Genomic DNA, 18,860 nt, shown 5'->3' on the forward strand with positions numbered 1-18,860 from the left:
AGAAACCATATGCTGCCAGTAAGCACAGAAAATCACCGTACTCTTCTAGGATATGGTCCTTATTTGACAAATTAATAAGTGCTATATAATTCCATGCATGAGACTTTCCACAGTTTCTGTTTCATACTGAATCAGTAGACATATGGGTCGACTCCAGCTGAAACATAGCCTATTAATTTAGCTATAATTTAATCGAAATTTCAGACTCAAGAAAGCTTCTTTCCACACATTTCTGAGTCTGTTTTGTGCACGGATCGTCTCTGGGTCTATGTGGGAGCGACATCAGAAGTGCACACCCGCACATATGTGCAGCTTAGAGGGAGCGTTGCCCATGAACCGGAGCCTTAATGAGATCTCCTATCACCATTGTGAGCATTGCGGTGTCGAAAAGTGCACTTAACCCCAGGATGCTCCAGAAGCAGTGTCCATGCAATTAGTGTAATGTAAGTCACTTTGGATGAAAAAAAAAAAAAAAAATTGCTAATGATGAGTAATAAAGCCATGGGAAGTCGTTTTAAGTTTGTTTGTTGAGGACTGTGGATAAAAAAAAAAAAAAAAATAAATAAAAATAAATAAATAAATAAATAGCCCAATAAGTGTTATTTGTATTTATTTATTTATTTATTTATTCTACATTGACATGACCTCAAACTCCAAATACCCTATATAAATAATAACCATAATTTTAATTAAAAAAAAAAAAAAAAAAAAAAAAAAAAAATCAAAGAGCATGATAAACTCCAGCAATTAATTCTATTGATTTTCACATACCCTAAGCCTCAGTTCGATAATGTGTAACCTTCAGGGTGTACTTAAAATAAAGAATTAGGAGAGAGAGAGAGAAAAAAAAAATAAGGCTAAGTAACTGTAGAACATCCTGATCTTCAAATATCTCAGCTGCATGATGCAAACCATTAAATACTAGGAAGAACAAGCCAGAAACTAATAAAATGAAGATTATGCAATACATAAAAATGCAATTTTCTCAAGTTAACAACAAATAAAGGATACTGTTGTACAGCTTGTTGCATACTGCAATTTGCGTCATTGTTTAAGCAATTTCACCAGTTCTCTCCTACCTTATATCTATAATTAGGCTTCTACGTAGCACTACTTCAAGATGTTAAAGTTCAGCTTATTACTGGCCTCATGCAGTAATCAAATTTTAAACTAATACTAAAGCTGCTTTGAGTAAAACTGGTTGGCTGTGCAAATAGATAAAAGCTGTTTTTGTTAACATATTTAATTTCTAAATGAACAGGTGGAAGAGATCCACTGTAGTCAACTGCTAGTATTAGTTTCTAATGTGCTGCAAGACTTATGATGAAGGATTGCCAGTTGTGTTATTTGTAGGTTGTAATAAAATCATCTGTTTGAACATGCTAACCTTGACAGATATAGAGAATTTTAAACAAACAACCCATTTGCAAAGTTTATCGTAAAGCCTTTGAGGTTTTAGTTGATTTATCACAATGTCTGACCTTGTGCCTCCGTACGGCAAGAGGACTGTACATTTCAGTAATGAGTAATTTGGAGGTGCAAGCAATTTCATTCTCAGCTGGACTTAGACTGGAATGGTGTGATTATTGCCAGGGTCATTATGTAGTGAATCTCACTATTTAATATAGCATGCATTGTGTGAAATATTGGTGCAGTTAGAAGCATTAAATGGTCTGGATTCAGCACACGAAACATGAGCAATTGGTACAGACTTTTGGTTTTCTGCTGTAGTCACTGTTAAAGGTCCAATTGGGGGTCAGTCAGTGACGTGGCACTCATTCTCTTGTCTTATTTAATTAAAATAGACCAAATTCCTACATGTCAAGACATAATACACCTCTTCTATGACAAATAAATTACCAGATTTTTTTAATTTCAGGAATTAAAACTTGCTATATATATATATATATATATATATATATAATGATACTCTATATATGGGCAATATCGCACAAGTATTCAGCATGGATGTGATTACCAATGGCCAAATCACAGCCATGCTGCTAATATATAGTGTGATTTTACATTTATACAACAGTTCGATGCCACAAGTGTGTAAATAAAAAATAAAAAAACAACCACAAACCATCTTGCCACAGATTCAAATCTCAAGTAGGCAGTTTAAAGGAACCGCACCCATGGTACGGCAGCAAAGTTCCTTGATTATTACACCGGAATGAGAGTATAGTTCCTATTCATATCAGCCTAGAAAATCACAACTTTTCATTTTCCGTCAGTCTTAGTACATGATGTAACTAAAGAAGAGTCAAGTTTTAAATAGGTCGAAATACCGAAACTCTCTGGTCATTTTTGAGCGAGATGCTAACGGTCTAATCGAATTCAATGATCTGTGCTAAGCTACACTAAAAGTGCTACCACTAGACCCGGAGATCGACTGGATGGATTCAAAAATGGTAAATCACAACTGTTTAACTCTAAGGGAGTTGGAAAATGAGCCTATTTTCAAAAAAAGTGCAGTGTTCCTTTAACAGCTGATTTACCATTTGAAAATGCCTCTTTAGAACTAGTAACGAAGGACTGTTAAGTTGCTTCATTGAAAGCTTATTGTATTACTGTATTAAAAGCTCACTGTATTATGTAGAGTATTCTGTGAGATAGATGGTCTGAGCGAGTGTGATTACCTGCATCTGCTAGAGCATTCATTCTTCAGCTCAATCTCATATTCACATTAGTTTGAATGGGAAGCGATATCTTTGTCATAATATCCTTTCATCTGTTAAGGGTGATTTTCAATGACAATGCTGGTCAACGCATTTGTCGGTTGTGTCTTACAATGTGTTGTTCAAAGTAAAAATAATTTTCTTGCTTACAACCCCGTTTTAGTACTATTATAATAGTAAAATAGTAATATTGTTAATGTACAATCTTATTGATTAAACAATAATATTCTATAAACAACAACAGCCATTATCTACTTAAGCTTGGTTCAGGGTTCGGTAAAATGTTCTTGAGTGGTCTGTTCAGTCTTCAGAGTAAATTCTTATTGAAAATTCTGCACCAAATTTGACTTTTGGTGATTGAATAATTTTGAACATGAATATTTAGAGCCAATTCGATTCTTTTTTTTTTTTTTTTTTTTTTTGCATAATTTATCAACTTTATGTTCTCAGAATCACTCACATGTGTGTTAATAAACTTTCTCCACTAGTTTACTGATGCCTTTGTTGAATTGTTTTCATAGAATTGTGTTAATCAAAAGTTACTAAACAATTCAGTCAAAAGTACAAAAGCTTAAAGCTTAAAGTAATAAAAAACAATGTTATTAATCTCACCCCTTAGCCAAAACTATTTGTTCTGGAAGAAATAATTGATTCATGAGACCAAAGATTGCCTGTTAGATTTATAAAGAATTGCCTGTTAGAGTTATAAATGAATTATAACTCTATAGTTTAACCACTATAGAGACATCAGAGTCAGCGGCAAATGCCAGAAGAACAGACTGAGGTAAGGCTGATCTCGATGGGTTCATGAGCGTTCAACAGCTGCTGACAGCTGCAAATTTTCAAAAATGACTGTTCTAAACAAACTGCATATTTGAAGTTTAAACAACTACATTCTCAGTTAAAAACTACATTCTGTAACACAATAACATTAGTCCTTGTAAAATTATGGTGGATTTGGATGTCCACCATGATATTAGCTGTGAGAAATGCTGCAAACAGGGTGATACAAATGGTGAAATGATTCCTGTGGTAATACTGGGTGAATATCTCATGGTTGGAAATACCTCTCAGCTAATCAGATTTGAGGACCACAACAAACAGTTGTATTAATATCTATATATAATTAATTTATATAAATGTCAGGGTAATACAAGTGTCCTGAAAAGATAATGAAGAAAAAGTTTCTTGAAAAGAATAACAGTAAACCTCTGTAAATCCTCTATAAATTTAGAACAACAGGAATAAATAAATAAATAAATAAGCAAACAAAAAATAAAACAGGAAATTATATCATAGAGTGGACTCTCATGACTGTGCCAGAGGCTCCTGAAAGATCAGATAATTTCTGATTTTTCTGAAACAAGGTTGTGATATGTCATGTGGTGTCCCCCACCCCAACAAATTTAAAAATATTAAAAACTAATAAACATTAAAAAATATATATATATATATATATGTATAGACTTACATGCATTCAAGATTTACCAAAAATCTACTTTTAGGTTTTATGTGGTCATAACATGACATATTTAAAGTTACTAAATTGAAATTTAGCTTGAAAATGGTCAAAAAATTGTCACCATATGACATCTCCGTATGAAATCTATATAAACACAAAGAGTACATTTCTAAGAACTTACCACTTGTTATTTAAATTAGACTTTCTTCTTATAAAAATTATATGCTATTGACCCTGTGTCACTTTGATCAGACATTACGATAACAAGCAGAAGAAATAAGTAGACATTATCTGTCATCTAGCTTCGATCTACTGTAGCTTTCCATGAAAACTCTGTCTAAATGAGGTTTATATATTGCTAAGGACAAAGACACATAAATTACAGCCTTGGAGAAGATAACATGGCTTTCCATCCTGACCTCCAACACCTCAGCTTAGCCGGAGAGCATCTGAAGCGTCTTCAAGAAAACATCACAACACGGCGAACGCCAGAGAACATTCTGAGACTGAAAAGGTCAATAACGAAAGATTTCATTCTATCTCTGAGGAATCTCTCATAATAATGGGGGCAAGAATTGCTGGCAGAGCCCGTGGTTTGCTTTAAGTGAGGACAGGCTTTTTATCATCCTACGCAATGACTGACAAAATAACCTTGTCTAGAAGGCTGAGAATGCTGAGGAACAGAACACTCTACAAAGCCATGGGTTTATGCATTTGGGTGACTTCCACGACCCATGAAGATGGGTCTGACCTTGTTGTAATCGCGCTAGAGTAGGTACTAGAGTAGGCACCTCCACCTCTTCAAAACTCCCAAGATGCATCTTCCAAAGCGGACAACCTCGGCATTTTACATCAGCCACCATCAGAGCAAGCAGTGAAGGACGTTTAGGGCAAAGGCAAGCTATGCTGAACAGCAGATGTGCACAATATCCCCCAGAGCACCTGGTGTAAGTGGGCTATGTTGTGATTGCCAGGCTGCACCACCCCACCCCACCTCCAACTGGGAGAACATGAAAATTCCCAAAGACTCCCTGAAAGATTGAAAGATTTTTCATGATTCTGAGAACCAACGGAGAAACCACAGAGGGATTACCTGCCTTAGTGCCCTTGGAGTTCTCACAAATTCACACATGCGGCCTTTTCTTCACTCTCTTGTGTGGCCCACCTTAACCTTAAGCTGTACACATACTTTAATCCCTGACCGTGTGACTATGACCAGAATTCTCTGAGCTCTCACATCAGCCGCAGCATCTGATGGGATTCTATTCTGGATTCAAAGCAAAGGCGTGCGTGATACCATGGAGAATCTCTGTTGACATAATTCCAACTCCACATGAACAGGTGAACTGATGCAAATTATTACATTATTTGTGTACTGTGTTCACTCAGCGTGTTCTTCTAATTATAGTTGCTACAAAAGAAGAAAAAAAAAAACACCATTTGGTTTAGCAAAGAACTGCCGTTAAGTTATGAATATGATCAACAAGTTTTCATTTTGAAATTGTTTTAAAATAACCCAGTAACTAAACTATAAATATTATTAGGTCGTTTTTACTTATTCTCAGCTGTAACATTTACTGTTTTTCACACTGTCATTTAGCAAAAGTGTTATATCACATATATAAACAAAGAAATGTTGTCAAATTGAATGGTTTCAAAAAGTGGTCTCGTTTTGAATAAGAACAACTGTAATAACAACCCAAACAACGTAATATAATAACAACTGTAAAACAATGTGTCTATGGCAACATTTCAACAAAATGTTAATGCCAAAATCATGTTAAATTTTCTCCAAAACAGATGAAAGTAAATGTGGCAATTGGTCATAACATATTTACTTCAAAAAATGCTTTTCTTACTTAGATTTTTTGTCTAAGTAAGCAAAATAATCTGCCAAATGGGGTAAGCAAAATAATCTTGTTTTCTGCTTGAAATAATCAGTTCTAGTTTTGCTTGTTCTAAGCAAAAACTCAAAAACTGAAAACAAGACAATAATTTTTGCTTGTCTAGAAAATCCTTCTTGATTTAAGAATTTTTAGATATTCTGGCTGGAAACAAGACAAAAAAATCTAAGCAAGAAAAGCATTTTTTGCAGGGTTGCGACAGCTCTGAAATTAATACAATGTGTGGCACTAAAAACAAAACCCTAACCTAAATCTAACACCCAACGGTGTTGACCTTGGCACAAAAAGGAAGTTGTGATTGCCTTTTTTCCCCTTATTGTAACACACATCAGAGTGAAACCGCTTCTTAATTGAGAGAGAAAAAAATGTGGGGCAGTACTTGATTTTGTTTATCAGCAAATGATTGAATTTTTGTCATGTGCTATCTGTTTAACGGGATAGTTTACCCAACAATTAATTAATGATTAATTACTCACCCTTATGTTGTTTCAAACCCGTAAGACCTTCATTCATTTTCAGAATGCAAAGTAAGACATTTTTGATTAAATCTGAGATCTTTCTGACCCTGCATAAACATCAATGCAACTGAAATGTCTTATGGCCCAGAAAGCTTGTAAAGGAGATCGATAAAATAGACCATGTGACATCTGTGGTTCAACCGTAATGTTATAAAGCTACGAGAATATGTTTTTGTGTGCAAAGAAAACAAAAATAATGGCTTCATTCAACAATTTCTTCTCTTCAATGTCAGTCTTCGCAGAGCGTTTAGGAAAGCGCTTGTGTGTGCTGACACAGAAGCTGGCGCTCTGATATAGAACCCGGTTGCGCTTCACCTTGTAGAAAAAATGACGCACGCTGTATATAAAAGTCTGATGAAGATTTCAACAGAGAAAATTGCTTGCAATTTTTTGCCAAGCTTTACTTATTTAACCCTCTATGGTATGGAGTTGCCATCTACTTATTCCTTGTTTTTCTGAAAAAAAAAAAAAAAAAACAATACAATATACTGCAATATGTTAATTAAAAGGGCTGCCCTTAAGGTAATCAATGATGTGCTGTTTTTAAGCCACATGACATTTGAATGTTCCTCCAAAACACTTTTTTTCACTGTCACCCCAACATGGAGGACACTCTGTAAACCCAATTTCTGAGCATGTCTTCTCAAGAGGTTTTTTTTTTTTTTTTTTTTTTTCATCTTTGGTTAGTAAATTACATATTTTTATTCAGAAATCAACATAATCTAAAAACGTTTTTCTGTAAAATGAGAAAACATGAATGTTGCCGTAAGGCAACACTGTACTACTACGGAAAAATAGGTATGTTGAATTGAAGTGGAATTGAAGTAATGTATTTCCCTATTGGGACTTTTTATAGATAGAAACATCAATAATTTGATTGCAATTATTTATTTATTTGAAGTGTTTATTGTAGTATATGTGTATTTATGTATAAATGAGAAAATTATTTAGTCTTTTCAGAAAATGATTACAATATTCCACAGAAAGGGCAATAGGAAAAGTCCAGAGTTGGCTCTTCCATATGATGACAATGAGAATGAGTCTTCAGTGACCGTAACGAGTGTGTGTGCATGTGTATATGTGTCTGCATGTGTGTGTGGCAGATTGTGATGGAAATGCATCAATTCCTTAAAGAAATGTGTATTTGAATTGAAAAGAAAATCATACTTTAATAGAAAAACTAATTTTGGGGCATTTTTTCTATTGTGGTACATTGTTGCCATATGGCAACATTTTCCTAAATACCACACCCTGAACATTTTTCACAAGTTTTTGTTGTTGTTGTTGTTGTTGTTGTTGTTTTGTATAACTGAAGTTATTTCATGTAATAAAAACTTACGTGAAAAAATGTCATGGTTAGAACACCAGAATATACAGACAACGAACTAAGCGGATTTCAGTATGTATATATAATCATCAGTTTTCGTTAGCATTACAGCACACCATAAGTGTGTAATAGCATAGTTTGTTGTTGTGAATCTTATAGAGCGCTTCAACCTGGAAATGGCGATGCGTGACGTTAGACTTAACAAGCAGATTGCTGTAATCTCATGTGAGTGAGTTTGCTGGAGTGGAGAGGTTATTGTCCCGTCCTCGCGCCAGTGAACACGTCATCAGAGAAGAGAAGAGATGTTGCTGCAAGGGAGAGGGGGAGATATTTTGATTAAAAATTATGAGAGCTCATGATTATTATAATATATATATTTTTAAATCATATCAACAGATAAATCATTCATAATAAATACTGCAATGTTCCATAACAAAAACGTAAGAATTGCCTATTTTGCTTCCATGGTGCCAAAAGCAAATGTGTGATAAAAACGCATTTGCCAAAGCAACCATGCCAGAGCTGTACCGGGTGAACTACAGAGCAAGCTTACCCCAGCAGAAAAGCCATAAGCCATGTTGTAATGCAGGGGTCACCAGACTCGGTCCTGGAGGGCCGGCTTCCTGCAGACTTTAGCTCCAACCCTAAACACACCTGAACCAGCTAATCAAATTCTTACTAGGTATAGCAGGAACTTCCAGGCAGGTGTTGAGGATCAAGTTTGGGGAACCCTGCTGTAAAGTCTACAAATCATGCACCATTCTATACTTGGCACTGTGCAAAGAAAATGTATTATTGTATCAGTATTATGCCCCTGTAATCATAATATGTGCAAAAATAAATGAAAATTGTTGGTGTTTTAGTGCCACTAGTATTTATTTCACCTGGAAACTGCACAGAATTTTTCCAATGAGTGTAAGACATAGTGCTCTCCATAAAAATCCATCAGACCATTTTATATACTGTACTGATACTGCTCTTTTTCTGCCATGAAGTACCTGTATCTGCAAAACATAAAGATTGCTGAGAGTGAGCACATCAATAGATGGACACAAACCATCAGCTCTCAACTATAAAGAAACAGCAGGAGACATTATCTGACAAAAATAGCCATTAGCATCAGATTCAAGGCTGGGCAAACTAGAGAGGATTGATCGACCACTAAGAGAGACGCTTGATTTAATCACTTACATTACACACAGCTCACATTACCCTACAACACAAGGGCAGAGACTGTGCCTATGCTACAACTTTAAACATTACAGTTTTATTGCACCTTGAGTAAAAGAAAGTACACTCAGATAGACCTAACACTTTACACTGGTAAATGTCACACAAATGACAAGCAATTAACCTCACTGAATACCACACATAACCTTAAGCTTTACACCCACTGTCACAAAGCTGATTCTGGTGAAAGTTACTGCATTTCAGACACTACAAAGGCAAAAATAGTCATATTTAAATGTCATAACATAAGTAAATTAACATATACAGATATATTTACATACATGTACAGTTTGCTGACCCCAAACTTTTGAACAATAATGTTTATATAAGATTTGTGCTTAACTATATAATTTCTGATGCTTTTCATTATAATTCTTTAAAAGCTTAAATGCATTTTTTAAATCTCTCTATATACAGTGGAGATCAAGATTAAGTAACAACATATAATTTCCTAAATTTCAAGGTCACTGCTTTATTCTATTTTAATTTATTCTAACAGGAGTAGAAGGGCAGTTTTTAAGCATATTTCATACAGCACAGTATAACAAAACTTAAATGAGATATTTGAAAAAGAACTCTGATCAAAGATATTGGTGATAATCTGGCACCTGGTGCCAATTTCCTAAATTATATGACTAACCCTATTTAACTGGTTGCATTCCTCCAATTTTCACTGAGATTGCAAGATGGTGGCCATTCCAAGATAAGCTGGTCATTCCAAATCTGTGACTTCTCAAATATTGCGGGTTTACAATGATACTAATTCATTCAAGTCCCCCCAAAAGGCTGGTCGTCCATGTAAGACAAATGCACAAGAAGACAGGGTAATCCAGAAACTCTTATTGGGGAATCGGTTCAACACTGCAGCTGGAATTGCTTGCCAGTGCTAAACAGGGAAAGGATCTGTCTCGGCATGTTTAAGAGAAGTCAGATTGAAAGCGCTCTCCACAGTGACCAAGCCTCTCATCAGCAGAAAGAATCGAAAGGCAAAACTCACCTTTGCTGAAGAGCATGTTGTGTGGAAAGAGGGGAACTGGTCCAAAGTTCACTTTAGTGATGATAGGAAGTAGGGGTGAGTGATACGGCAAAAATATCACGATTTTATCAGAAATATCACAATTCACGATTTTATCACGATTCTTTTGTCATGTTGGTTTTACTATTTTGCAAATTATCTGAGCAGTACAGCCAAACTAAAAACAAAGACTTTCAAGGTAACAAATTATAAAATAAAAAAGAATAGCAGATATTTAGGCCAAAGTGAGCGAAGATAAAAATCTTTGTCATTATTTTATCTTTCTTAATAAAAAATAAAACAAAGAATACCAACCGTGCTTTATTTTTAAGGTATAGTAGGTGTATTTAGCAGTATCAAGAAAGTGAAACACTATATACTTATACACTATATACATGAATTGTACATTGATTCTTATTAAAGTTCTTCAATCAAGAGCAGTGAGCGATTTTTCTCTTTGTGTTTTGTTTTAATAACAATTCACGAGTTCGCCTGCCCATCCAGTCCTAATGGGCAATGGTAAACAAACTTGGCTTGCTGTCCTTAATGGAGGCTCAAACCCGAGGCTCAGCTTGGGCACAGAGTTCGAATAAAAAAATTCCACGATAAAAAATTGTCATATCGCACACCCCTAATAGGAAGTTTAATTGATTTGCATCTAATGACGGAAAACATTTTGTTTGGCATCAGAGAGAGGAAAGACTGTGTAAAGGTGTGGTTTGGAAGATGTCATGGTTTGGAAAATATTTTCTCCAGCAGAAGTTGCTGGCCTCATACATGGCAGGGTGAATGCAAATGTTCATCAGAACCTCCTTCAGCAACATGCAGTTTCTTCCCTGAAAGCATCTCCCAATTAGCCTGCATCTTTCATGCAAGACAATGCCCCCACCACACTGAAAACAGGTAAAGCAGTTCTTTAAAGCTAAGTTTAAAGCTATGTTCAGAAATGTAGCAAGGAGATTAGTAAAATAATCCATGTGTCCTCCGGAGTTTAACCGTAATTTTACAAAGATACGAGAATACTTTTTGTACTCAAAGAAAGGGTGACTAGGGTGACGTGGAGAGATGAATTGTTGAATAAAGTCATTATTTTTGTTTTCTTTGCATACAAAAAGTATTCTAGTAGCTTAATGAAATTACAGTTGAACCCCTGGATGACAAATGGATTATTTTCCTGATCTCCTTACTACGTTTCAGGATGTTGATTGTGTTAATTGCATTGCTGTCTATGGGAGGGTCAGAGAGCTGTCAAAATGCATCAAAAATATCTTAATTTGTGTTCAGAAGACAAACAAAGCTTTCATGGGTTTAGGACGACATGGGGGTAAGAGATTAATAACAAAATTTTCATTTTGGGGTGGAGTAACCCTTTAACACACTAAACAAATCTGTAACCGTGTTGTAAACCTTAGATCTGCAAACATCTGGTTAAAACTCCCGGATGAAAGGTAAAGTTCCTTTTCGTTTTTACTTCTTTCAGATCCACCAAATTAAAATTCCCCAAAAGCAAACAGCAATACTGGAAGGCAACATTAATTTAACCTTATTTACTTTCTTAATACACATTCTTATTGTGCATGATTTATCAGTGTACATTATGTTCTTCTAAAAAAAAAAAAAAAAACTGCCTGTCTTCGTAATCGCTCCTAAAAATGTAACAACTTACTTCATCTCTGAAATCATGATCCTTTTAGCTGACATCACCAATCCTTTTTCAAACCATCCGCTCCAACCACCTGGTTCCATTCTGGTAAGTAAACCCACTTTTCATGATTCAATCAATTGCAGACAGTTCCGCTCTATTTTTTTTTCTGGATGAGTATCCTGTGTCACTCAGAAACATATCAGATTACTGGAGTAAAATGAGTCTGCCAGACCCTTTCATCTCTTGCAAACATTTTCCAGTAGTTTCAGGGAAATACATAATATATGTTGACTGTGGAATACAATTGAACAGCAACACTTCATATCTTCATATATTACTGATGAAGTGTCGCATTATTCCACCATATCTTCAACAACATCAGCTAGATCAAATTACTGTACCCTTTGCTGATGAAACTGTAACCACAGTCTGTATTAGAAAGCCAGCACAGAGTGAATTCCTCCGAAACCCTCCCAAATGGAGCATCCATGATGGCCACTCAGACTGTGTGGAGGCCAAAGCCATCTGTTGCTCAAGTGTTAGTAATTTCCTCACCAGGTCTGTCAGCTGGAGCACTGCCTTGATTGGGCAATTCTGATGCTCATGGTAAACCAGCAGAATGTCACTGCACCTGGGCTCTTTCTGCAAACAGACAATTATCATTTCAATCAATGGAGTATTGGGCGCTTAGTGGGGTTCCTCTGCGGTGAAAGGATTGCCTCAGATTCTTATATAATTAAGCCCCGGCATGAAATGTCAAATTTAAGCGTCAAACGTAATGCAGCCCAATGCTCATCAGTCTCATTTAGGAATTTACATCTGTAATTGGCTGTTCTACTAAATAATGAAATACCTTTCAGACGGCAAACATTACGGCATGGATATGGGAATGGAGCAGAAGTAATCTGGCAGTAGCGTTCATTCAGTCTGTTCGCTTCACGTGAGGCCCTGCAGGAGGGAGAGACAGGGTGAGTCAGATGGAGGTGCAGATCCACCGCTAATGCTGTGTTTCTGAAGAGGAAGAGGTCCTGTCAGCAGGATGCTACAGCGGTGCTGATAAATCGTGCTGCGTGACTGAAATTCACTAATAATAACAATCAGTCAAAATCTTCGGCAGCTATTGCCGGGCGCCAAACCCGCCTTTGTCTGTGCACACATAACCGAACGCCTCTTAATTTGCTAATCAATTGGCCATGTCTGCTAAGTCCTGCAATTTATTATGCAAAGCCACTGCAACCTGTTGACGAGAAAAGCTCAAGCGTCACATGAGAGCATTCATTTCCGTTTCAGCTCAATTCTAAACTGATAAATCAAGACTATTGATTTTTTTAGAAGTATGTTGTGCAATAAGAATGATTAAGTTAAGGTTTAAACAGCAATATAGAGGGGATTCAGAGAGAATGAACTGCAGCACTGGCAACACTGTTTATTTGCATGTGCTGTCTGTGCCATTTTAATGTGCAGATTTTAAAGGTTAATCAGGTATTGGAGCAAACATAACTATAAAATCTGTGTTGAATGCTATTTGCATATTACAAAAGCTCACATCTTGTACAGAGTGTAAGTTTTAAGTTCTTAGATATGTGGGATGCAGCAGACTACTATGATCTGGCATACTTTGCTGGAACTACAATATGTATGTATTTTGTCCATGAAAGAGGTTGCATATAAATAATAAATACAATAAATATGTATGGAAAAATACAAAAATAATAGGAAGACTTTTGCATTATAAACGCTTGTATTTAATTCATTATAATTATTTTTTAGGGGTTCAGGCACATAGCACTGAAACCCTATTGTAATTGTTAGAATGGTCACGAATCTGCGATCTCCAAGACGTAAAACTGATTGTGCAGACTAAACCGTAAGTCGTAGAGACTTGAAACTTGGAGGGACTGTAGTACGCACACTGCCTACAGTGTGACCAAGGCTCGCCCCAATAGGCCTGACAGAGGCGCTACAGTGATCAAAAGTATGAAATCACTCATAATTCCTAAACCGTCAGTCACAGGCTCATTTGTCTTATGTCACTGGAATTCTGGGCACAAGCCATACAAAGTGCATCAGATTTGATTGTGAGCCAGGTGAAATTTTCAGGTTATTCAAATTTTTTTAAAAACCTACTTTTTCGGACGATCGGAAACAACCCAGTGCAGAGAGATTCTCTGGAGAGTGAATATCAATAATTATCAAAAAAAAAAAAAAAAAAGAACTTTTGAGTCACTGTCATAAAGGGGTGCCAAAACATTTGAATGCGACAGAGTCACTTTTAGTAAAACGCCTATAGCTCCTGAACGGAATGAGATATCATCTGAGCTCAATCTGAGGTCACAGGAGAAAAACTGCAAAGCTTGGGTATAAACTAAGCTATAAGCTATCCACCTTATTTTTCCCATAAGAGTGGGTGCAGCCATTTGTGTCAATGCAGCCAGTGGGTGCAGCCAATTTTTTGTGTCTGGCTTCCGGTCTCATCCACTTCCAGCTATTTTTTAGCTGCACAAAATACCTTGTTTTGCAGCTTGATATTGCAAACTGGCATGTCTTACCATATTATTTTAATGTATTATCTTAATTATGAACGCACTGGTCTGTAGTGCAAACAGTTTTACCGTTTACTGCACTTCGATATTCTTCTCGTTATTTCCCTATGGTGGATTATGAACCAGACGTCTAACACATTACCAGAAAACAGCTTACTTCCACACTGAAAAATAAGGTGGATAAGAGGGGAAAAAACATTAAAAAAAGGCTATAAATGCGCAACCATTTGTCCAAAGTGCCACAAGTGTATACAAGGGCATTTGCGTATCTCAAAAATCATGGCTGCCATTGGCCGACAAATTTGAGCACCCGTTTGACAAGGTTAACAGAGACCGATCAGAATGCAACTCAGTGGGCCTGTTCAACTCACAGCCCCAGAGATCTGAGAGAAATGTGAAATAAATTAGCCACTACCAAAAGCCAATACGCACAATATTCATTTCATATGATAGGACTCCTCATTCTGGACAACTCTGCCTCTAGAACTACTGCTGCCAATCAAACAGTTTGTTAAATGAATGAGAAGCTGTAAAAAACTTACTTTTAGGAACTAGTCCTAGGTTTTTTGCTCAATCTGGGAAAAAAACACTGCAGTATAATTCTCTAGACTCTCTAGGCCAATAATTATCAAAAATAAATGTTGAAATTTACTCTTTGGGAAGCTATAACGGGGTCGTGTAGAAAAGGGGCCTGTCCAAATTTACCCAAAATCATATAAAGCATAAAGGATAACTCTAAACTAAACGAAACTTGTAGGGTACATGCGACAGGCTTGCTAAATAATATGTAATGTCTCTTGAGCGCTTGAACTGTGGTAATCACTGCTTACAGCTTTAGACTGTTCATTGTTTTTCATTATTTCATTAAAATATTATCATTATTTTTCAGATAATATTTACAGTTGTTTACAATTATGTTTTTTTTTTTTTAGGTTTCACTGAATAAATCTTTTTTATGCGTGAAAATATACTGTATAGCTGCCTTTCCATTTTAGGAAAGATGTAATTAAATAATCACATTTGGTGGTCTTTGGCATCAAAAAGTTTGAAAATCCCTAGTTTAGATAAAATACTCATTGAAACAATCAAAATGTTGAATCATGAAACAAATACCATTTTTTGGTCTAAAAAACTTAATATACAGATGACTCTTTTAATGTAAGACATATGCAACTGCCTTTGTCTTTCTGTGTTCGAAATGCATTAAAGTGTAATGACTCATTAAATCAGTTCACGAAATTAGTCAGGTTACACTTAATTTAGTGCATTTGTCACAAAGTGTTAGTGACGCTGCTTGTGAGATTGCTTACAATATTGATGTGGTTGCAATGACATTGCAAAACACTACAAAAGGTGCAAGAAACACAACTTGGAATGCTCACATGATGAAAGTACTGCACATTTATGCATTGGCTAGAAATGCTAACAGGTCCATGGGTGTGAAAAAAAACTGTCCATGTGCAATCATTAGTCTTGGCAGGATTGCTGGCCAAGAGTAATGTAAGGGAAGGCACGCAGGGAGAAAGACAAGGAGGTGGAGGCGTGGTACTGTCAGGAGGAGAAGGAGGAGGCGTTGTATGAAATAACACATGCATTGATGCAATATGCCAAGCGCCAAAATAAGGAGAGATATAGTTATTATGTTGCTTTTGTTTTCTCTACACATTTTGCCTTTACTTTGACTTTTTAACTGTGACATTCAATCATTTTTGCAGTTGATGTTTTCACTTTGCTATCTCTGTAATGGTGCCCAGACATGGGGTAAGGAGTTTGAATCCATTAACATTTCATTCACCATCCATCTGTCGTCAGTTCTTGGTAGCATGTTTCCGCTGTGACAGCACTTCCTAGAGAAAATGAGATGGTTACATCAAACCAGTGTTAAGAATTAACTAGCCTAACTGAAAGTACTTCACTAAAACCTTAGTAAATTGTCCAGTAGCATTACAGCAGTTCAGTTGTTTTACACTATAAAATAAAGGTTAAAATAAAGGTTCTTTATTGGCATCTACACTCTAAAAAATGCTGGGTTATTTTTTTTTTAACCCAAATGCTGGGTTCAGCCCGTTGGGTCCTTTACAGGAGAGAGTGCTTCTCAGCGCCACCGATTTGGTGCACTTCTTTAGTGAAATAAAGTTTTGGTTATATTTTATTTAATTTATAAAGTCTTAACTGTGCTGTAAATTGTATTATTTTACGCAACACAACATAAGGACGATCGAGATGTCAGTCAGCTGCGTCAGCAGCAGTTGTTTCGCAGGATCGAAATGCGTTTTGCCTTGCATAAAATAAATGGATTTCATTCGTTATTGTACTGAGTTTAATTTAGGTTAATATTAAAATATACTCTCTAATCTTAGTACTGTTTGTTTACGGGCAGGTTTTTGAAGTCAGTCACGGCATCATCTACGAGTGAAATGTCAGGCCGCGGTCTGAATTTCGGAATTACCTCGGTGAACAGCAGCCCTTCACTGGCTCAGATTTCACGACACACTGGCACGAGAATTAGCGTTATTCCAGTAAAAAACGATTGCAGAGAACGGTTGAATATGCTAAAATTAAAACGCTTCTACATTTTTTTAATGTCTAAAATGCTTGTTAAACGAGTTTAAATGTATGTAATGTTATAAACTATGCTGTATTCACCCAAATAAATTCAATTTGTCTTGTACTTTGTCCATGTGTTCTTGCTTAATAATAAATGTTCATCTTTTGATTATTGCTGTTGCCTCTGTGTGTGTTTTAATAAGTTCCAGTGCATTTTAAGCCAGCAATATAATAATTTTTAAACAATAGTTGACTTAAATAAAATAATAACCCATTATTTCTCCCAACATCTGTGCCGTAGGACAGGCACAGCAGTGTGGTCTTTGATCCACATCAAACCAAAATAACCCAGCATGTTTGGTAAAAACATTTAACCCAACCAGCTGGGTCAAAATAACCCAGCATGCATTCTGTCTAATATTTACCTAGCGATGGGTTGCCAAATAACCCAAGCTGGGTTGTTTTTAACCCAGCATTTATTAGAGTGTAAGAACCTTTAGCATAAACAGTACCTTTCTATAGCACAAATGGTTGTTTATAGTGGAAAAAGGTTCTTTAGAGTGTTAAAATGTTCTTTTTTTTACTCCCAAACAAGTTAAGTGCAAACCCCAACACACAGCCGTAAGTCTAATTCAGTCAAGTGAATCGATTCATCTGAACAGTTCAAGGAACCTTAAATGAACTCACTGATTTGAGCTCCTGTGTGGCATTTTCAGCCTTTAAGTTATCAATTTACATATAAAAGTGTGTTTAAAAAGTAGCTTTCCCCAAAAAAACTTACTAAAAACATATTTCAAATGATTGATTATTCATATTCAAGACAGTCAGACCTTCATATGTTTCTTATGAATCTTGCAGTTGTAATGTGTCACCTGACTAGTTGTCCTCACAACTAATGAAAGTGATTTAAAGTTCAGACTGCAATGAAAATAAATATAAAAAGGTGTTTCTGTAAGAGGAGACTGCTATACACTAGTGGCTTTGAGCTGATGTAAACAGGCAAGGCTTTTTGCAATGATATGTGAATAGGTAAATACAGAAAAGTTTCAGAAAACATACTGGATACATATTGTACTTAATAAATATTCTGTAAGCTTACTTTTTAAATGCACCTTTTTGTAATTTTATATATATATATTTTTTTTTTAAAAAAAGCATTATATTTGCTCACAAATATCTGATAAACACTGCATAATTAATTGTTTTTACATTTTTTTTTTAATTGTATTTTTTTTTTCTCCCTGACATTCATTGTTTTCCACCACAACATAATTATACACAATATTCCACTCTATCTGTAACCTTCAGAACTAAAGAGGCCATTTTTTTCTAAGGTACATTTAAGAGTCTTATGCATCACCCTCTTCACATTTGAAATGAGTAACAACACTTACTCATGGGTTGAAGGTTTGCTGTTGGGACCAAAACAGTAGCTGGCACTGCTCCATCCTTTAGTACATTGTGGCAGGTCTACGATGCAATCCATGCTAAAATATGCAACAGAAACTGTTGTGGGTGGACTGAAATGATCAGAGATTTTATGAAACATAAGCTACATATACACAACCGTTCAAAGGTTTGGCGTCAGTAAGATGTTTTATTATTATTTTTTTTTTTTATGTTATTTTGAAGGAAATGAGTACTTATTCAATGGTGCAAAAATCAAAACAAAACCAAAAGATCAGGATCAAAGATCAAAAGTGAAAAATAAGACTTTACTGTTCTTGTGAACTTACTATTCATTATAATGAATATTACTATTCATTCATTGCAAGGCTGTCATTATATCATAGCCTTAAGACTGCAACTATGCACTAGCAAACTGAAGGCACAGTATCAAATAGTATTGTTAATGGATCTATTGAATTGATACGGTACTTGGGTAAGGTTCAGTCAATATACTATTGCAGATGAAGCAAAGTGCCTTTTGAATTAGACATATTAAATCAGTTATATTGTAGTTTGTCTGCCCTCAAAAGCACACACAC

This window comes from Labeo rohita, chromosome 2, assembly GCF_022985175.1.
Source record: "Labeo rohita strain BAU-BD-2019 chromosome 2, IGBB_LRoh.1.0, whole genome shotgun sequence".
Classification (NCBI taxonomy): Eukaryota; Metazoa; Chordata; class Actinopteri; order Cypriniformes; family Cyprinidae; genus Labeo; species Labeo rohita.